Below are 19,030 nucleotides of genomic sequence, written 5' to 3'. Positions count from 1 at the left end.
GCTGTCACACAGAAAGAAAATTTTCCCAGATAGCAGACCGACATTGACTAAACGCCGATTTTCCATTAAAATCATCAGTATGGTTAACATCAAAATTTTCGACGTCAAGTGACAATGAAACAACATTGTTCTATGGTAAGTCAGGCGATGGTTGGGTTAACATTGTTTTATAGTTGATGAACTAATGTTGACAAATAGTTCATTTATGATTGACCGGGAAATATGATTGAAAAGTCATTGAATTATGGATGAGCGGGCATTTTGGTCGAAAACATAAAATTGATTCAGTGTTGTTCCAATATTATTAATAATCGAAATGACGTTTAGGTTTTGTAAGGATTTCAACGTTGAAACAACATTAATTGAGGGTGCAAAAGTGACGTTGATACAACGATATGAGATCGACTGGAATGTTGATCTAACATCTTTTCGACGTCGGTCTGCTATCTGGGTTTAGTATTGTTATTACACATATTTCTTAATTCAAAATGAAACCTATCAAGTTTATTGTAATACATTTGACATTTTAAGTGATAAGTTATCGATTTGATTGTGATGAAGTTCACATTTTAACCGTTTCATGCATGAATTATGATTTTTTTTTTTTTTTTTTTAATATTTTAATTACATTCATATGGGACAGGGATCTCAAACTTGCAGCCCAGGGGCAATGGACCATGGCACAATAATTTGCGGCCCCCATTTGACATGCATTTGTTGTATTAGTGATACCTGCATACATTTCGCGATGGCCAAAATATATATAGCTAGAAATAATTTTAAAATACAAATGAATTAGGGATCAATTTTGGGGCGAAAATCAGTTATTTAAATAGTAACAAATTAAATACAAATAATTAAAGAAAATATATTAACAAATGTGAAGACCGAATCAACTTGCGCGGACTGTAACACCAGCTCGGTGAATCCATTCACTTTTCATATGCAGTAAACATTATGTTGGGTTGGCATGGTCTTTCAGAGGACAAAGAGGTAAGCCATTTTTATATTTTACTTATTTTTTTAGCGTAACGTTGTGCCGTACTGCTTCTGTCTGACAATGAATGACCTGAAAAGAATTACAATGGTATCTGACTGCCTAACTAAATTACCCCCAAGAACGGTAAGAGACGTAGGACAACCAGAGGATATATAGGAAAGACAGGGCTGATGGTAAAGGATAGCTTGTTGAAACAGGAGAATGTCATTGTCATTCGCGTCGATAAAAAAGCTAAAGCTATGCTTAGGTCGGCTCGTTTTTTTCGTCTTTTTCAGCCTTCGACACTCAAGCCATCTCTTTAACTGAACAATTTTATGTTCTTTCACATCTTTGACAGTGAATTTGGCACCAGGCACATCATTTTCGGAGAGAATTGGTAGGTTTAGCTCTGTAAACACCTCCTTCGTACACGATTTCCATTCATTTCCTGTTAGGGACAAACGGTGGCTTGTCCCTACTTAGCAACAGTCGCTAATTTCATGAATATTAATGAGCGGAAGTGACGTGTTGCTTGCGGTACGCCATAGATGGCATCAGACATCCAATCCATTTTAAATGGAAGGGGCTGGAAGTGATCGAATGACGTTGATAAGGTATCAAGTTGAATGTAATAATCTTTAATATTTTAATATGATGAATTTCACAAACTGAGATCAATTTTGCATTTTCGATTGATATGCTACAAAATTCAACATTTTGTTACGGCTCATTCCTCTTCACCTGCACACCCCCAACCCCGTCCTGACTGACTCTGCTCTGCACACCTTTTACCAATCTCCACACCTGCCTTCACTCCCCAATCAACTCCCTGCCACTATAAGAGACCGGTCTGCATTTAATTCGATGCCAGTATAGTAGCCTATACTAACAAACTAACTTGGTGACATATTGGTTCTTACCTTCTTCAAAGCCTGGTCAAAAAATCAGCCGAGCTACCACTTCTCAGCAATTTTCCCTTTTTGTCTTTGTTTGATAAACATGCCCTCGGGCTTCTGATTACCAGTGTTGATTACTTTCTTTCAGTAACGAGCAATCTAACGCGTTCATTTTTCCCAATCAGTAATCTGATTAAAAGTTAGTTTCCTTAGTGTCTGTGCGTTACTATTTTGTGATTGCATCATAATGTATGTCTGATGAAGAATAATTTAGTCATGAACGAAGACGATTTTGGATAGAAAATGTTGCTCTTGAATTTGGGAGTGACATCACATGTCATGTTTTCCCATCGGGGGACAATAACAAACGGGTCTCATGTATTCCCATGCCGTGAGCACTGAGAGTCTCCAGCCATAACAACTTAGCCTAGCTACCTCGTCAGAGCGCGAACAATCAATGAAAAGAGGCGGGAGAGATACCACAAACGGCTGCATTTGCTCACTGGAAATACAGTTATTACTTTAGATTTTTGTCCAGTAAGGATGACAAAAATATCTCTGTGCGTTGCAAACTTGCGCTGGCTTAAAAACACTGTGGACCGCTAAAAACTCCATATTCAATTCAAGGAACTGCTTGGATTTACAGCACAGCGCTATTCAACTCGAAGCAAAACCTAAAGGTAACGAGGGCCATGGAGGAAGTCGGCGTGATGTCACGATGACGTCACCTCGCTTAGCAACGTGTCGCAATTTTGTGAAGGGGGAACGCATAGCTAAACATTCCGTAGACAAACGTCTGAAATTCATATATTTCAGGTGTGTTTTGTGTCTTTTTTTCCTAAAAACGTCTTAAACGTGGCTTACTATTATCACGAGTCACTGCCGACAGACGCGAGGAGCAATTTAAAATTAGCATTTATTGGCTTACAAAGCTGCCGATACAAAGTCGCAGCTGATAGCTGGATAAACAAAGGAATGGCCTGCAGTGGAGTTCGGAAACATCTACAACTACCTCATAAAGTCACCCAGTAAGTTGACCTTTATCATTTACGTGGAATATGTACTGTGTGGAACTGAGAAAATTGGTAGTATATACGATGTGATTATTTCTGCTGGAACCGGTAATTCGCATCCAAGCGTTATTTCGCCGTGAGCACGTCACGGCAAAATAAACAATTCCCACCAGGCCAATAATATAAGGATTGACTAATCAAAGCAGTTCACGGCAAAAGAAAAATAACCCTTTGCAAGTTGCCGGTTCCGGTAATAATAACTACTGCCTAGTCTATTGAATCCTAGCTGCTAATTGGGGCAAAAATTAAAGTTTACTCACTAGTAATAAAATGTCGGCTGCAAACGTAAATGTGCTTGGATTTAGGTTCCCACAGGCGAAAATAGTCCACGGAACCGTCTTCTTTTACTGTTCCTCGATTAATTTCTCTCAGCCATTTGTTTCTCTTTTTCTTCTCACGTGGAAGCATGAACAATTTCGAATGCGGTTCCAAACTCTTCCTTGTGTGACAACCCGCAACACAGCAACTTTTAGTTATTCCGACGGAAAAAAGACCGCAAATAAAATGAAAGTTAAACGCGTTTGTATTACAATGCAACTGCTTGTGACTCGTCTTTTGCCCCATTGTCAATATGGCGACGGGTGATGTCGTTAAATGCCCGGATGTCCGACTTCCTCTATAGGCACAGTTTGACATTTGTGGGGGGGGGGGGGGGGGGGGGGGCAAAACATGTTGATGGGCACACCTCATCATTTGTGCGTTTTCTGTATTTTCACTACTATTTACATTGTAAATTCTCACTAAATATATCAAAAGTATGAATGAACATGTGGAATAATGTACTTGGCAAAAAAAGCGAAATAACTGAAAACAGGTTTTATTTTCTACTTTCTTCAAAGTAATCACCCTTTGCTCTTTTTACATTTTTGCACAATTTTGACACTCTTTCAATGAGCTTAAAGATGCAAATACCTGAAAGGGTTCTCACTTCACAGGTATGCCTTATCAGGGTTAATAAGTGAAATTTGTTGCCTTTTGAATAGGGTTGGGACTAGCGGTGTGACAAAATATCGAAATGGTGATATATCGTGATACTTCTTATCCCAAAAGTTTAGCGATATGCTCCTGCCAAGAATCAAGATATCGTTTTGAAAAGGTGTCAATGTCAACCAGAGAATTCAGTCTTTCTGTCCGATTTTCAGGGTATTTACAGGTCACTTGCTGTTCATTTTAGGGCATTTACAGTTCATTTTCTGTTGAGTTTGAGTCAATGCCTATTCATTTGGATGATTCCCAGATCATTTCCTGTTCTGTAACTCAAAATAAACAGAGAGAGACCCATGAAATACCCCCAAAATCAACAGAAGTAATTGAAAATCGACAGGTAAATGACCTTAAATGGCCCAAAATTACCTCATTGCCTGGCATTGGCTGCCACTACCGGCCACAGACGTTCAATCCGTTTGAAGTGGGAGGGATGGCCGCCCTCCAAGTTCAAACGGATTGGACGTCTACTAACGATAAACTCATTCCAATTCACAGCAAACGCTTGTTTTTTCTGTTTATTAGTTGTTTGTAGAATTTCCTAGAATGATTTCCTGACCAATGTATCAATAATCGTTGTATCGCCATATCGTCAGATCATCGTTATCGTGAGCTTTGTATCGCAAATCGTATCGTATCATGAGGTACCAAGAGGTTCCCACTCCTAGTTGGGACCATCATTTGTATTGCATTGAATGAGGTGTATCCAAACCTTTGGCCTGTACTGTATACAGTATATATACTGTAAATATTGACACTGTTCGTGTTCAATCCTCGGTCCAAGTTCAGTTGTTGTTGAAGCTTTTGAAAGCTTCGGTTTAAAAAATTCTATATATATCCATATTGCCTCCTCAGATGTAGTTTTGGGTAAGAAAAGCAAAGGACTGTCTCTAAGGTGCGAGTCACATGATCTGTTCAAAAAATAATTTGGGCCCATTATAAAAAATATTTTTTTTGTTCATTTCATTCATTTTTGTTGTTTATTTATTTGCTTTACAGCTTTTAATAGACAACATTTTAACGGCCAGGTCTTTATTTAAAGGGGAAGTTCAGAATTTTCGACATTAGGTGTTGAGGCAGCAAAGCAAAAAAAATGGTAAAAAGTAACTGATAAATTACTTTTAAAGTAATTTGTATAATAATAAGTAAAGTAACTAGATTTTTTTTTCAGGCATAATCAGTAATTAAATTACTTCTTCAAGTAATCTGTGACAATACTGCTAATTACACTTCTTGTTGCCGAGCTTTTAGGTCACCTACCAGTCACTTTAACAAATTTCACATTAATATGACAAATTACCATGTTTAAGGTGATAAACTTTACATTTTAACATTATAAATTGCCAAATTTACGTGATAGAATTTAGACTTTGACGTGATAAGTTACTATATTTAAAGTGCATTTAACATGGGGGTATGAACTGTCATTCAGAATTAAAAACCCGACTCAACTGACTTCACGATAAGCAGCAGTTGCGTTTGAGTGAATTATTATTTTGAAAATAAATGAACTAAAAAAAACGGCTCCACAGATAAATAGACTTGGCTAAAAATGAATTTGTGGCAATAGCGCTCTCTGCTGGATATACACCGTAATTACGTGTGTGCTGCTAAAGAAATTGTGTACAATTTAGGAACAAAAGGGCTACTGTAAATCTTTGCATTACGGTTACCAAATGTGTTGCACTATCCTTTCATTTACAATGTATGTCTCGTCCTGCGTCCAGCGCTGCCTCAAGCAGGGAACGTACTGTATTAGTCCTCTTATTTATTTTTTTTTTCCGACCTGAATGTAACACACACTAGTATGTTCGTGAGTGCTCGCTTCATTAAGAGCAGATGAATGTAGGCTCTTGTATTTCTAAAAATATTGCAAAGACAGTGAAATATTTTTCTGCTCAATGTAAAAACATCAGTTTTTTTAAAAAAAAATTTATTCCACCTGTTACACTGTTTTGCCCAACTGTTTTGTTGTTTATATTTGAGATTAGTATTTTTGCATTCATTTAATTTTATGGAAATTTTAGTTTGCACATTTAATGCCGTAAAAGGTCTGCATTGTGGCATTGGAATTTGCAAGAGGGGTGCACTGGCAAATTAAAAATACTGTCAACATATATAATCCGCCTTCTGCAAATATTTTTTTTATTTGGCCTAAATCATGATATGGTACATCATAAATCATTTGCCTTGTGGCGTGTCTAAGAATCGCTGTTCATGACACTATTGTCATTTATGTGACTCTCTGGTGACCAGTTCAGCTCTTCAGCACCTACATGACCCTTGTGAGGATTAGTGGTGCGGGAAATAAATTGAATTTATCATGTACAAAATTGCGTCATTGTGGGGAGTATGCTTGAGTTCAACATTGCGATTTTTCTTTCCTCATGAAATGTCACAAAGTGTCCTTTTTCTGGCTGAACCCTACTTTTCATGATGAGTGAGTGAGTGAGTTCAAACTTTGCAAGTATAGAAAAGGGAGCGAATGCTTAGGAGATGAATGCAGTCTATATGAGCTCCATGACTATTACCAAAACCCTCTCATTAATTAAGCAGTCCAGCAGAATGGGCTGTCTGGGAGGCAAGTGCTGTTGATGAGGGACACATTGCAACATGTGAACAAAGAGTGAGTGGTTATTTAGTTTGGGTAGCCCCTCTACATTTAGCTTGCTGATCTTTGTAAGAACTTCGTTTGCTTTGCCTTCTAATTAACTTCTAAGTTTAAGGTACTGATTTCCCCCGATCACGTGATAACAAATTGGGCAAAGATTATGTAATTTTTCAGAGTATTTAAATCAGGTAAAAGAGATCAGGTTTTCAAAATGTATTAATTTATTTTTAATATTTTTGTTATCGAATGATGGCTCTCAGCCGCCTATAGTCAAATTGGATTAGACATCTATCACTTTTAATGACATATTAAACGAATCACCCCATGCCAGCCTTCCAAGTTATTACTGTATATATACACACTGTTGAAAAAACTGCAGAAAAAAAGAGAAAATGTCCAGTGATACCCAAAAAGTCAAGAAAATCACAACCAAAATAGCTTAATTTATCACTTTAGACTACCAACTTTATTTATTAGTTTATTTATGTAAAACTAAATGTTTAAATATAATTTGTTTGCACAACTATTTTGTGCTGCACAACTAATTTGCAAAAAATGAAGGATTTGTGATTTTTCATTTCGTTGAAACAACTGCTGTACAGTACTAATAAGTCCAGTGTTGATAATCTTACTAAAAGTAATTAACCTCATTATCAGAGTAATTAGTTACTCAGCAAAGTAACTGACTTTACTTTTCATGTACTAACAATCATCTGAATCAACGAATTAACTCAAAACCCCTGCGAAAGATTCTTGAGGCTTTTAAAAACTCCCAGCCTGGTTCATTACTCAAAACCGCAATCATGGGCAAGATTGCCGACCTGACTACTGTCCAGAAGGTCATCATTGACACCCTCAGGCAAGAGGCTAAGACACCGAAAGAAATTTTTGAGTGAATAGGCCGTTACCAGAGTGCTGTATCAAGGCACCTCAGTGGGAAGTCTGTGGGGGGGGGGGGATGTGTGGCAGGAAATGCTTCACAACCAGAGGAGGTGACCACACCCTGAGAAAGATTGTAGAGGAGGGCCGAATACAGACCTTGGGGGACCTGCAGAAACAGTGGACTGAGACTGGAGTAGAAACATCCAGAGCCACCGTGCACAGGCGTGTGCTGGAAATGAGCTACAAGTGCTGCATTCCCTAGGTCAAGCCACTTTTGAACCTGAAACAGTGGCAGAAGCGCCTGACCTGGGCTACAGAGAAGCAGCTTTGGACTGTTGCTCAGTGGTCCAAAGTACTTTTTTCAGATGAAAGCAAATTTTGCATGAAAGCAAATTTTGAATGTCATTCGGAAATCAAGGTGCCAGAGTTTGAAGGTAGACTGGGGAGAAGGAAATGCCAAAATGCCTGACGTCCAGTGTCAAGTACCCACACTCAGTGATGGTCTGGGGTGCCATGTCAGCTGCTGGTGTTGGTCTACTGTGTTTTATCAAGGGCAGGGTCAATGCAGCTAGCTATCAGGAGATTTTGGAGCACTTCATGCTTCCATCTGCTGAAAAGCTTTATGGAGATGAAGATTTCATTTTTCAGCAGAACCTGGCACCTGCTCACACTGCCAAAACCACTGGTAAATGGTTAACTGACCATGCCATTGCTGTGCTCAATTGGCCTGCCAACTCTCCTGACTTGAACCCCATAGACAATCTGTGGGATATTGTGAAGAGGAAGCTGAGAGACACCAGACCCAACACTGTGGATGAGCTTAAGGCCGCTATCGAAACATCCATAACACTTCAGCAGTGCCACAGGCTGATTGCCTCCATGCCACGCTGCATTGAAGCAGTCATTTCTGCAAATGGATTCCCGACCAAGTATTGAGTACATAGCTGATATAATTAATTGAAGGTTGACTTTTTTTGTATTAAAAAACACTTTTTTGTATTGGTCGGATGAAATATGCTAATTTTTTGAGATAGGGATTTTTGGTTTTTCTTGACTTTTTTGCCAAAATCGTCAATATTAAAGCAATAAAATGCTTAAACTACTTCAGTTGCGTGTAATGAATCTAAAATATATGAAAGTCTAATGTTTATCAGTACATTACAGAAAATAATGAACTTTAACAGAATATGCTAATTTTTTTAGAAGGACTAGTACATTCTATACCATTTTTCACATCAAAGATGTTTTATAGTAACTGATTGAATTGAACTTTTTCATTCCAAAAAAAAAAAAAAAAAAAGTAGGTCACACGTTTGTTTGTTTGTTTGTTTTAATTTCACCCATATGAGTGTAACAGTATACAAACTTTAACTTTCAAATGCTGTGAGAAAAAAAGGCTTTTCCTGTTATACTGAACTCGCACCGAATCATGATACCTGTACTGAGGTACGTACTGAACCGTGTCTTGTGTGTATTGTCACACCCCTAATATAAATAGATTTTTTTTTTCAGTGGGCATGTGAAGTTCTGAATCTCCTATCTTTGCTCTAGTTGTTTTAATTAAAAAAACATCCCACAAGGTTCATGGATATATCATTCAAGAAAAGGTTGGGGCAAGTGACTTTTGGTAATAAAAGGAAAACTCTATATATTGTAGAGTCTACAACGACAACGACAACTTGGTGATGGTAATGCACACTCAGCAGGAAAACAGTACATTATTTTCAATTAATTGTACCCACCTAGACAACACAAACTGTATTTGAAAAAAAAAAAAAAAAAAGTTGCCCGAGAATGGCGTACCGCAAGCAACACGTCACTTCCGCTCATTAATATTCATGAAATTAGCTACTGTTGCTAAGTAGGGACAAGCCACCGTTTGTCCCTAATAGGAAATTAATGGAAATCGTGTACGAAGGAGATGTTTACAGAGCCAAACCTACCAATTCCCTCCGAAAATGATGTGCCTGGTGCCAAATTCACTGGCAAAGATTTGGAAGAACATAAAAATGTTCAGTTAAAGAAATGGCTTTAGTGTCGTAGGCTGAAAAAGACGGAAAAAAACGAGCCGACCTAAGCACAGCCTTAGCTTTTTTATCGACGCGACTGACAGTGACATTCTCCTGTTTCAACAAGCTATCCTTTACCATCAGCCCTGTCTTTCTTATATATCCTCTGGTTGTCCTACGTCTCTGACCGTTCTTGGGGGTAATTTAGTTAGCATTGTGTAGCGATCGCAAATGCTACTCAGTGACAGCCAACGAACACTTTTAATTATTTCATTGATAACAAATCTTAATTCTATCATTTGTTTACACTTCACCGTTACTAAAGTTGTGTTTTATATATATTAGGGCTGTCAAAATTATCGCGTTAACGGGCGTTAATTAATTTTTTAAATTAATCACGTTAAAATATTTGACGCAATTAACGCACTAGGCCCGCTCAGACAGATTTAAATGTCAGTACAGTGAAAGGCCAACTTGTTAATTGTGTTTTATGGAGTTTTTCCGCCCTCTGCTGGCGCTTGGGTGTGACTTGCATATGTTATGTGGCATAATGTCGCCCTCTGCTGGCGATTCAGTGCAGCTGATTATTTGGGTTTCGGCGCGCTTTTCTGACGTGATTATATGTCGACGCAAACTCACACTAATAGACAATGCTATTCAGACCAGCTAACGTCCGCATCCAGTATTCACTGGCAGTTCTCATAGCCCCATCACACTGTTTGTGTCTAATACATGCATCGCTTGTGAGTTATATTCCTCCTTTGTTTATATTCATGAGCATTAGATAGTTATGGATGATGTGTATTTGAGTTTGTTCACATATATGGTGAAATGCAGTTACATTGTTAGATGCTTGTGAGCTAATTGGCTAGTGCTACTGCTCAAATGGACACGTGTGTATACATTTTATGTTATTTTGTGATTTATGCAAGTTATTGACACATTGCCTTGTTATTTTCAGTTTTACAAAAATAAAAGAAAAGTGCTCCTGTCAAAAAGAGATGACTTCAGTAAAGCCCATGCAACTTTGCCACACCGTCTAATTTCTTTTTGGAACTTATGTTCGCTATTTGTCAATTTGTGTACTCACACACATTGAGGACAGAATAGGGCTACTAGTTTATTTTTTGATTGAAAATTTTACAAATTTTATTAAAAGGAAAACATTAAGAGGAGTTTTAATATAACATTTCTATAACTTGTACTAATATTCATCTTTTAAGAACTACAAGTCTTTCTATTCATGGATCCCTTTAACAGAATGTTAATAATGTTAATGCCATCTTGATTTATTGTTATAATAAACAAATACAGTCCTTATGTACCGTATGTTGAATGTATATATCCATCTTGTCTTATCTTTCCATTCCAACAAATTTACAGAAAAATATGGCATATTTTATAGATGGTTTGAATTGCGATTAATTGCGATTAATTACGATTAATTATTTTTAAGCTGTAATTAACTCGATTAAAAATTTTAATCGTTTGACAGCCCTAATATATATATAACAGAAACGGTAACAGTGGCAGTCAGATACCATTGTAATTCTTTTCAGGTCATTCATTGTCAGACAGAAGCAGTACGGCACAACGTTACGCTAAAAAAATAAGCCGTTTTCATATTTTTAACTTACCTCTTTGTCCTCTGAAAGACCATGCCAACTCAACAAAATGTTTACTGCATTTGAAATGTGAATGGATTCACCGAGCTGGTGTTAAAGTCCACGCAAGTTGATTCGGTCTTCACATTTTTTCCTCCCGAGTTTTTGGTGTCCGGAAACGTATGAAGTAAACATCTGTCATGTGTCGTAATGTCGAGAGTCGTTTCTACAAGTTCCAAAAAAGCAATGTGTGATCGGCGTGTTCGTTTTTGAAAGATTACCGGAGAAAAGTGGCACAAATTGCGTTGTTTCTATGCGAGGGCGGGTCTATAATGTCCCACTTCGGCTTTACTTCCGCTTTACGATGCGACGTCACGGTCTAAAAATAGCATGCGTGCGGTACACCATTTAAGATGACACTCACAACGCTAAATGCTAATGCTAACGAGAAAGCCAAAGCTATGCTAACGCTCTAAGCCGCCTAGCCAATCATCATCGCGTTTGCAGCGGCGTCACCACCCCCTTCCCTCCTTCCACCTCCCGTGCTGCTCACTCCCAGCAAGCTGTGACAAAATCCGATAACTTGCGCTTCATTCAATTCGTTATTAACAACACTGCTAATAACCCTTTTATATGGCTATAATGTTAGGTTAGCTTTATTCAAATTGTGATTTTAATTGCTTTTTTCCCTCCTTAATACATTTCCGAGGTATCGGATCGGCACTCGGTAATATCAAAATCAGGAGATTTGTATTCATGTGCAAATATATGTGATCTGGACATCCTATTTAAAAGGAAACTTCCAAGTGGGAATATTTCTGAACAGTTGCTCACTGTCTGGTTAACTTATTGGCCACCATTGACAGCAATAGGCATCCAATACATTTAGACTGGGAAGGCTGGCAACAATCATTTGCTGTTAGATTGGATGTCTTTTGCCATTAAGAAGCAATTGAGTTTAGTGTCACATCAAGTAGACATGTAAAGGCCCCAACCGGAAAGGGCAAAACTGAATGAATGACGGTACAAAGGCTGGATGCAAGAAAGAGAATCCATTTGGAAGCGGGCGGACTCATTCAAAACGCATCAAAGAAAAGCTCCGCTTTGCTCCGAATAATCTGTTTGCAGCAGTCCGCCTGACATCCTATTCTGAGAAGGCACATGAATAATTCAACTGGGAGGGAAATTATGAATGTGAGTTCAGCTTAAAAAGGAGGAAAACATTAATTTAACGTGGGCTTCTTTGGAAACTAAACTGAAGCTGAGCAACAACGCAAATATTTCCTTTATCAATAGCAAATAGTTCCTTTTATAGATCAGTTTGCCACAGGGAATTTTTCCATTATCCCGGCCAGGACGGTTCGTTCAATAATAGAAGAGGCTCTGAGCAGGGACCGACAGAATATGACTAAGATATAAAGCAAAGAGAAATAAACTGAAAGCAGAGATATAAAAAGGGGCAGAAATGGGAGAAAAACATTCAGCAGGGAGTGAATGTGTTGGGATAACGACAAAAAGTGTTTTACTGAAAGTTTACCAGTTAAAGCATTCGAAATGGTTGTAGACAGCTTTCGTGTCTTACTGTTATTGGTACAATACCAACATGCAGCACTCAAACTGATATTGCTGCCGCAAAATGTTCATGATGGGTCGGCCTGAGCTCGCTCATGTAGTGCAACAACGCCAATAAACAAAGCGAGGCAGCGATGATATAAGTGCTCAGTGGCAGAAACGGGTCACACAACTGATGAGTTACTTCATGCGGAGACATCGGTGTTCATTATTGATACGTGACCAAGTAATTTCTGAAAAATTGTCTCTGAAACTACAGAAATATTCCTGTAGTGTACCACAATTCATGATTTGTTTCCAAAAAACAATTTAGAGCAACACAACATAAGTAGAGCGGGAGCATGCAGAGAACGCTACCTTTTGCTGCCGTCTTCATGCAGGCGGCGGGTGAAGTGAGTTTGTTGTGCAGAGTAGAGCAGCGATGGAGGCTGCGCTGCTTAGCAACCATGCGACCAATCACCTAAAGGCAAGGAAAGCACCCTGCTGGCATGCTCATCATTCCCACACACACAGCAAGCAAGAGGAAAAAAAGCTCACCACGTTCTGCCCACTAGTCATGCAGGTATAGGAAAGGGTACAAAATTATTTTTACATGATGAAGGCATCACACAAGTGGTTGTTGATGTTCTTCATCTTGTGGAATCTACCTTTGAAGTCAGACTCCTCTGTCATTCGTGAACAGATAGTCTTGAAACTTGGTAGCTATGTAGCATGGGCCAGTATCTATCGATCAGAGTCCGATTTTCTATTTTTTGTCTTAGGGCTGATTATTTACGATAAGTGCAGACGTATTAGTGCCTGCAGATTACAAATTAGCCAGTCGAGGGCCCGGAGAAAACCCATGCAGGCACAAGGAGAATATGCAGTCTCTACACAGGAAGGCCAGAGCCCAGGATTGAACCCTTGATCTCAGAGCTGTGAGGTGGACGTGCGAACCACACTTCCACCATGCTGCCAGTTTTTAAATATATAATAATTTAGTAAAGTTTGCTTTTTCACAGAAATTATTTTTCCTGCTGATAAGTCTGCTCTGAATTTAAAATTACTGGCTGAAACCGAAAACCGGATATGAGAAAACCAAAAGCCAAACATCAAAATATTGTTTATACATTTTAATGTACATGCATAGACTTCATAATATATAAAAATTATGAAGTCCATGTATATGATCTGCAGAAAAAAGACAAACCTACTTCTCCAGGTAAAGTGCCAGGGATATTTTTTTAAAATGAAAAGTACCTTCTCTGCTTGATCACACTGACATCTGTTAATCCGCTCATCGAGAACATGAGCTTCAGAACTGTCTCTCACAGGCTGCTTTATTCCCACACCCAAGTGATGCTTTTTATCAAGTAGATTAAATGAAGTCGCTAAGGAATTCACAGGAGAGAGAAGGACAATGCGGTTATCTTCACTCAGGAATGTGGGCGTTGATTTATGATGATTTATGACCCTACCTTTGACCTTTGATTGACAGGTTGACCTTTTAACCTTTGATTGATGGGTTGACCTTTGGCCCCCACCTATCACCCCCTCAATTAAGGGATTACCCGATGTTGCCCTTTGACCTGCACCTGTAGGGAAACAAGGGGGGTTATGGGAAAGTGTGGGTGAGAAGGGAAGTGTGTCCAGGCATGTCCGGATGTCTGGTGAAAGCGATGTGCCCTTTGACCCGTACCTGTTGGGAAACAAGGGGGGTTATGGGAAAGTGTGGGTGAGAAGGGGGAACGTGTCCAGGCATGTCCAGGCATGTCTGAACAAAACCCCTAAGAACCATGGGATTTGGGTGGGTGTGGTCTGCGTGTAGGCTAGTTTTGTAGCAATGCTAAGTGAACATTTTTGGAAAGCCTACCTTAACTTGCGGCGAATCTTTCACCTTCTGGATGAAGTCTCCTCTGTCAGGTTTGTAGTTCTATAATAAGTTTTAAAAAGTCTTGCATGAGTTCATTTTCAAGCATTTGTGAAACCCCAGTTTTTATATCCAAGTAACTTCATTCCATTTACTCCAAAGTACAGCGTCTTTCAAGTATGAAGCTTGCTTGAACATTTTCACCACAGATACTGCAGACAGAGCATCGACTTCAGCCCTAGTCAGCTTTTTGCTGCAACTATAGGTTGGTATTCATATATACATTTAGGCAAAACATTATGTATTTCAACCGGGTTTAATTCATTCTATTTCACAAAGTTAGCATGCTCTTTATACTTAAAAGTATCCAAATGAGAGTTAGTGACATACCCGTTTTGTTGCTGAAGAGTCTTTTCTCCCCAACTTCTTCCTTGCGATCCCGCAGGCCGACTGATTCGAAACATGTCTCAATACTCGACGCGAAACTCCGCCCTCTTCGATAGCTCCCGCCTACGGCGCAATGAAGCATAGTGTTCTGGTTATTGTGCAGTAGACCTAACATACAGTTTCAGAGATTTGCGCTGGTGAATGGTCCCGAAGTTTAGGTTTGAGTTTTCTTAACAGACTGTAATATATTTGATATAAATAAATACCAAATGCTCCAAAATACTGTAAATAGTGTTCTTATTCTTCAATCAGTTAATATAAACATCTATGATGTGAAAGATGTTATAGAATGTATAAGGTAATAATGTGTAGAACATGAAAAGCATAACATAAAATGCTGAATATGAAAGAGTACTGCATCTGAAGTGTTAGGTAGATATTATGTCAATGTTAATAGTGGTAATTCTTGGGGTTTGGGGATTTACTTCCAACTACAAAACACATTGTCTCTAAACTCTGTATATTTAGACATTTATGGGAATGTAACTTTTTCGTTGTTAGTAAGTTTATGAAGAGATTAGTGAGTGAGATGACTAAAGTTATACACTACATGAGATACTAATTCATTTACTTTTGGGGAGAAGTCATTTGTAACTGTAACTCATTACTTTTTAAAAGTAAAATTAAAAACACTGGTTACAAGTTAACTTTTGTGTTTAAGAACGGCAACTGCCGTCTTACTATTAAAATGAGCAAACATTAGGACGATTTGCATCTCAGTTTCATGACAAACGTATTAGTTGGAGAGTGTTCCATTTAAAAGACGCCCAACTATGACAAAACAAATGGAAACTAACATCCACTTAGAAACTAAAATTACATGACATAAAATGTTGAATATAAAAGAATGCTGCATCTGAAGCGCTGTATAAACAGCCTGTGTTAATACTTGTAATTCAGGGGGTTTGGATGACTTACTTTAAAACGCATTGTTTATAAACTGTATGCATATTTAAACATTTATGGTAATGTAATTATTTTATTGTTAGTATGTTTTTAAAGAGTTTAGTAAGTGAGATGAATAAGTTTATACACACCATGACTTACCAGCTCATTTACTTTTTTGGCAGAAGTAATTTGTAACTGTAACTCATTACTTTTTAAAGTACGATGAACAACAGTGGTTACAAGTTAACGTTTGTGTTTAAGAACGACAACTACCGTCTTACTATTAAGATGAGCAAACATTAGGATGATGTACAACTCAGTTTCATAGCAAACGTATTAGTTCAAGAGTGTTCCACTTAAAAGACCCCTACCATGACAAAAACAAATGGAAACTAATATTCACTTAGAAATTAAAATTACGTGACATAAAATGTTGAAAATTCAGGGGGTTTGGAAGACTTACTTACTTTAACACTGTCTCTAAACTCTGTATATTTAGACATTTATGGGAATGTAACTTTTTCGTTGTTAGTAAGTTTATAAAGAGATTAGTGAGCGAGATGACTAAAGTTATACACTACATGAGATACTAATTCATTTACTTTTGGGGAGAAGTCATTTGTAACTGTAACTCATTACTTTTTAAAAGTAAAATTAAAAAACTGGTTACAAGTTAACTTTTGTGTTTAAGAACGGCAACTGCCGTCTTACTATTAAAATGAGCAAACATTAGGACGATTTGCATCTCAGTTTCGTTAAAATTGTATTAGTGGTAGAGTGTTCTATTTAAAACATCAACTATCACACCAAAAAACAAAATATCGTCTTCTATGTTCAGGGGAGAAAAAAAAAAAAAAAAAAAAAAAAGTAACTTTTAGATTTATAGGTCATTGAGATTACAACATCCGCATGTTACTAACATAGATTTCTTACAATATAAAAAAGTAGATGGATATAAGTTAAACAAACTTAATTTTGAATATTAATTGAGTACTTTAATATTATTATAAAAATAAATAACATTATTTCAACAATATATATTGTTCAAAAAACATTATTTGAAAGCACATTATGCTTGGTTGAGATGGAGTCTTTTTGGGCTTGTTAGGGGATAGAGAGGAGCCACAAACGTGTTGATTTTTATGATAGGGATTAGAGAGGGGGGCACACACAGCCCCCAGATGGTTTTCTCAAACAGCCCTGTTTCCAGTTGAAGGTAACGGTACACAAAAACGTACATCAATAATAACAGATTAAGGATTTACTTCAAAACGCAATGTTTATAAACTTTATGCTTAATTAAACATTTATGGTAATGTAATTATTTTATTGTTAGTATGTTTTTAAAGAGTTTAGTAAGCAAGATGAATAAATTATACAGTACATGAGTTACTAACTCATTTACTTTTGGGGAGAAGTCATTTGCAACTGTAACTCATTATTTTTTTAAAGTAAGATTAACAAAGCTGGTTACAAGTTAACTTTATGTGTTTAAGAACGACAACTGCCTTCTTACCATTAAAATGAGCAAACAATAGGTTGGTGTACAACTCAGTTTCATTACAAACATATTAGTTCAAGAGTGTACAATTTAATAAACCGAGTACCATAACAAAAAACAAATAGGAACTAATGTTCACAAAATTACACAACATAGAATATTGAACATAAACAATGCTACATCTGAAGAGTTATATGTTAGTATATTTTTAAAGAATTTAGTAAGCGCAATGAATAAGTTTAAACAGTATCCAGACCAAATGGACAGCCAGCTGAGTTCTACTAGCCATCTCCACCCCACTGCTAGTACCTGCAAACACCTACAACGCGATAAAACATACATCTGAAAGTGTCAATTTCAACAAGGGGACAAGGAGAGGTTAAAGGTAGGGGCAAAAAAGCAGGCTTCAAAGCCCCAGACAGTTATGTATTTAAAAATATCTGCAATGATACGATTATCTCGTTATTTCAAAAGATTTCCTGAACATTACTTTAGTACAGTACGCATTTGTTTTGTGCATATATTCATTCATTTCACATTACTTTAGTACAGTACGCATTTGTTTTGTGCATATATTCATTCCTTTCACATCCTGAAGAAATACAGAAATACTGATACAGTTGGTGTACCTTCTCTTACAAAACAAAATCATCTTGTAATTGCATAATAAGTGCTGTTTTGCAAACGTTTTCACTTAAAAAGTGCAACAAGCAACAACTACGGTACCTCGAAAAGCATACTGTACATATCTGAACAATGATGAGGGAATATGTTGGACCATTTTTAACCATCTGTCCTTTTGTATTCCAAAAGCTACCACTATGTACATACACTTATCTCATACCTGAGTCAATCCAAGTGAACCAAATAAATATTCAAAACAGTATATGTAGCGTTACCAAGTTTGATAAAAAAACATTCAAATAAGAGTTAGGTAGTTACATACCGGCGTTGTCAATGGCCATACGTGTACACAGTTTGAAGATGAGTCACCTTTCTCATTGGTACGATTTATTCAAAAATAATTCTAAAAACACTTTAGCCATAAAACTATTCATTTAACTTTCTGCTCATAATACAATTCAATGTAATTGAGGTGGCACTGTCATGACTGAATGTCTGACTGTCATGCATCATTGTGTAAGGTTTGCTTGTTCCTCCTCCTTCCTGTGTGGGGTTTACGACGGGTACTCAAGTTTCCTCCCACATTCCAAAAGCATGCATGTTAGGAGTATTTAACGCATCAAATTGGTCACATAATTTTTGGGGCTATCCGGAAATTAGTCTGGTAACCCTTCCATTTTGGAAGGATCTTTGTGTTTGAGGCATGCTCGTAAAGCCTCCTATTTTTACCCATTACATACTTTCCTGAAGACTTAAACATTGGCATTATTTTTTTTCTTCCTCAAAACCCCTGTTTTTTTTTTTTTTTTAATAAGAGCAACTTTATGTATCTTTTAATAAATTATAATAAAATGTATCCACACCATTTAGCAGTCTAAATTCGTCTTTTGAAAACCTCAGCTGTACACTCGCTGATGTCAGGCTTGTACAGAGTATTGTTTTCTTACACGCACAATTTATAAACCTGAATTACTTTTTTGCATGACCACAATAAGTAGGTAAACTGTACAGTTAATTGAATGATACATACTTTAAAAATGACCTGAAGAACCTTTATCAACATGGATTTTTCTTTAGAAACTCGGTAGCTAGGTTCCTGAAGGCATAAAAG

The 19,030-nt window shown here is 37.4% G+C and overlaps 1 protein-coding gene across 2 annotated transcripts in view; it reads right to left on the bottom strand.

The window, feature by feature from the left end:
* Positions 1-13,005, bottom strand: part of rap1gapa (RAP1 GTPase activating protein a) — a 112,242-nt gene extending 99,237 nt beyond the window's left edge. Inside the window, exon 1 of one of the 2 annotated variants that reach the window (XM_057858032.1) lies at positions 12,968-13,005. The gene's annotated coding sequence lies outside the window, so the exon portion shown is untranslated. The remainder of the gene's footprint in view (positions 1-12,967) is intronic. The other variant, XM_057858036.1, reaches the window with a different exon arrangement.
* Positions 13,006-19,030: the final 6,025 nt, after the last annotated feature.

Source organism: Corythoichthys intestinalis, chromosome 2 (genome assembly GCF_030265065.1).
Source record: "Corythoichthys intestinalis isolate RoL2023-P3 chromosome 2, ASM3026506v1, whole genome shotgun sequence".
NCBI classification, from domain to species: domain Eukaryota; kingdom Metazoa; phylum Chordata; class Actinopteri; order Syngnathiformes; family Syngnathidae; genus Corythoichthys; species Corythoichthys intestinalis.
The sequence above is the reverse complement of the archived record's forward strand: the minus strand, read 5'-3'. Positions and strand labels throughout refer to the sequence as shown.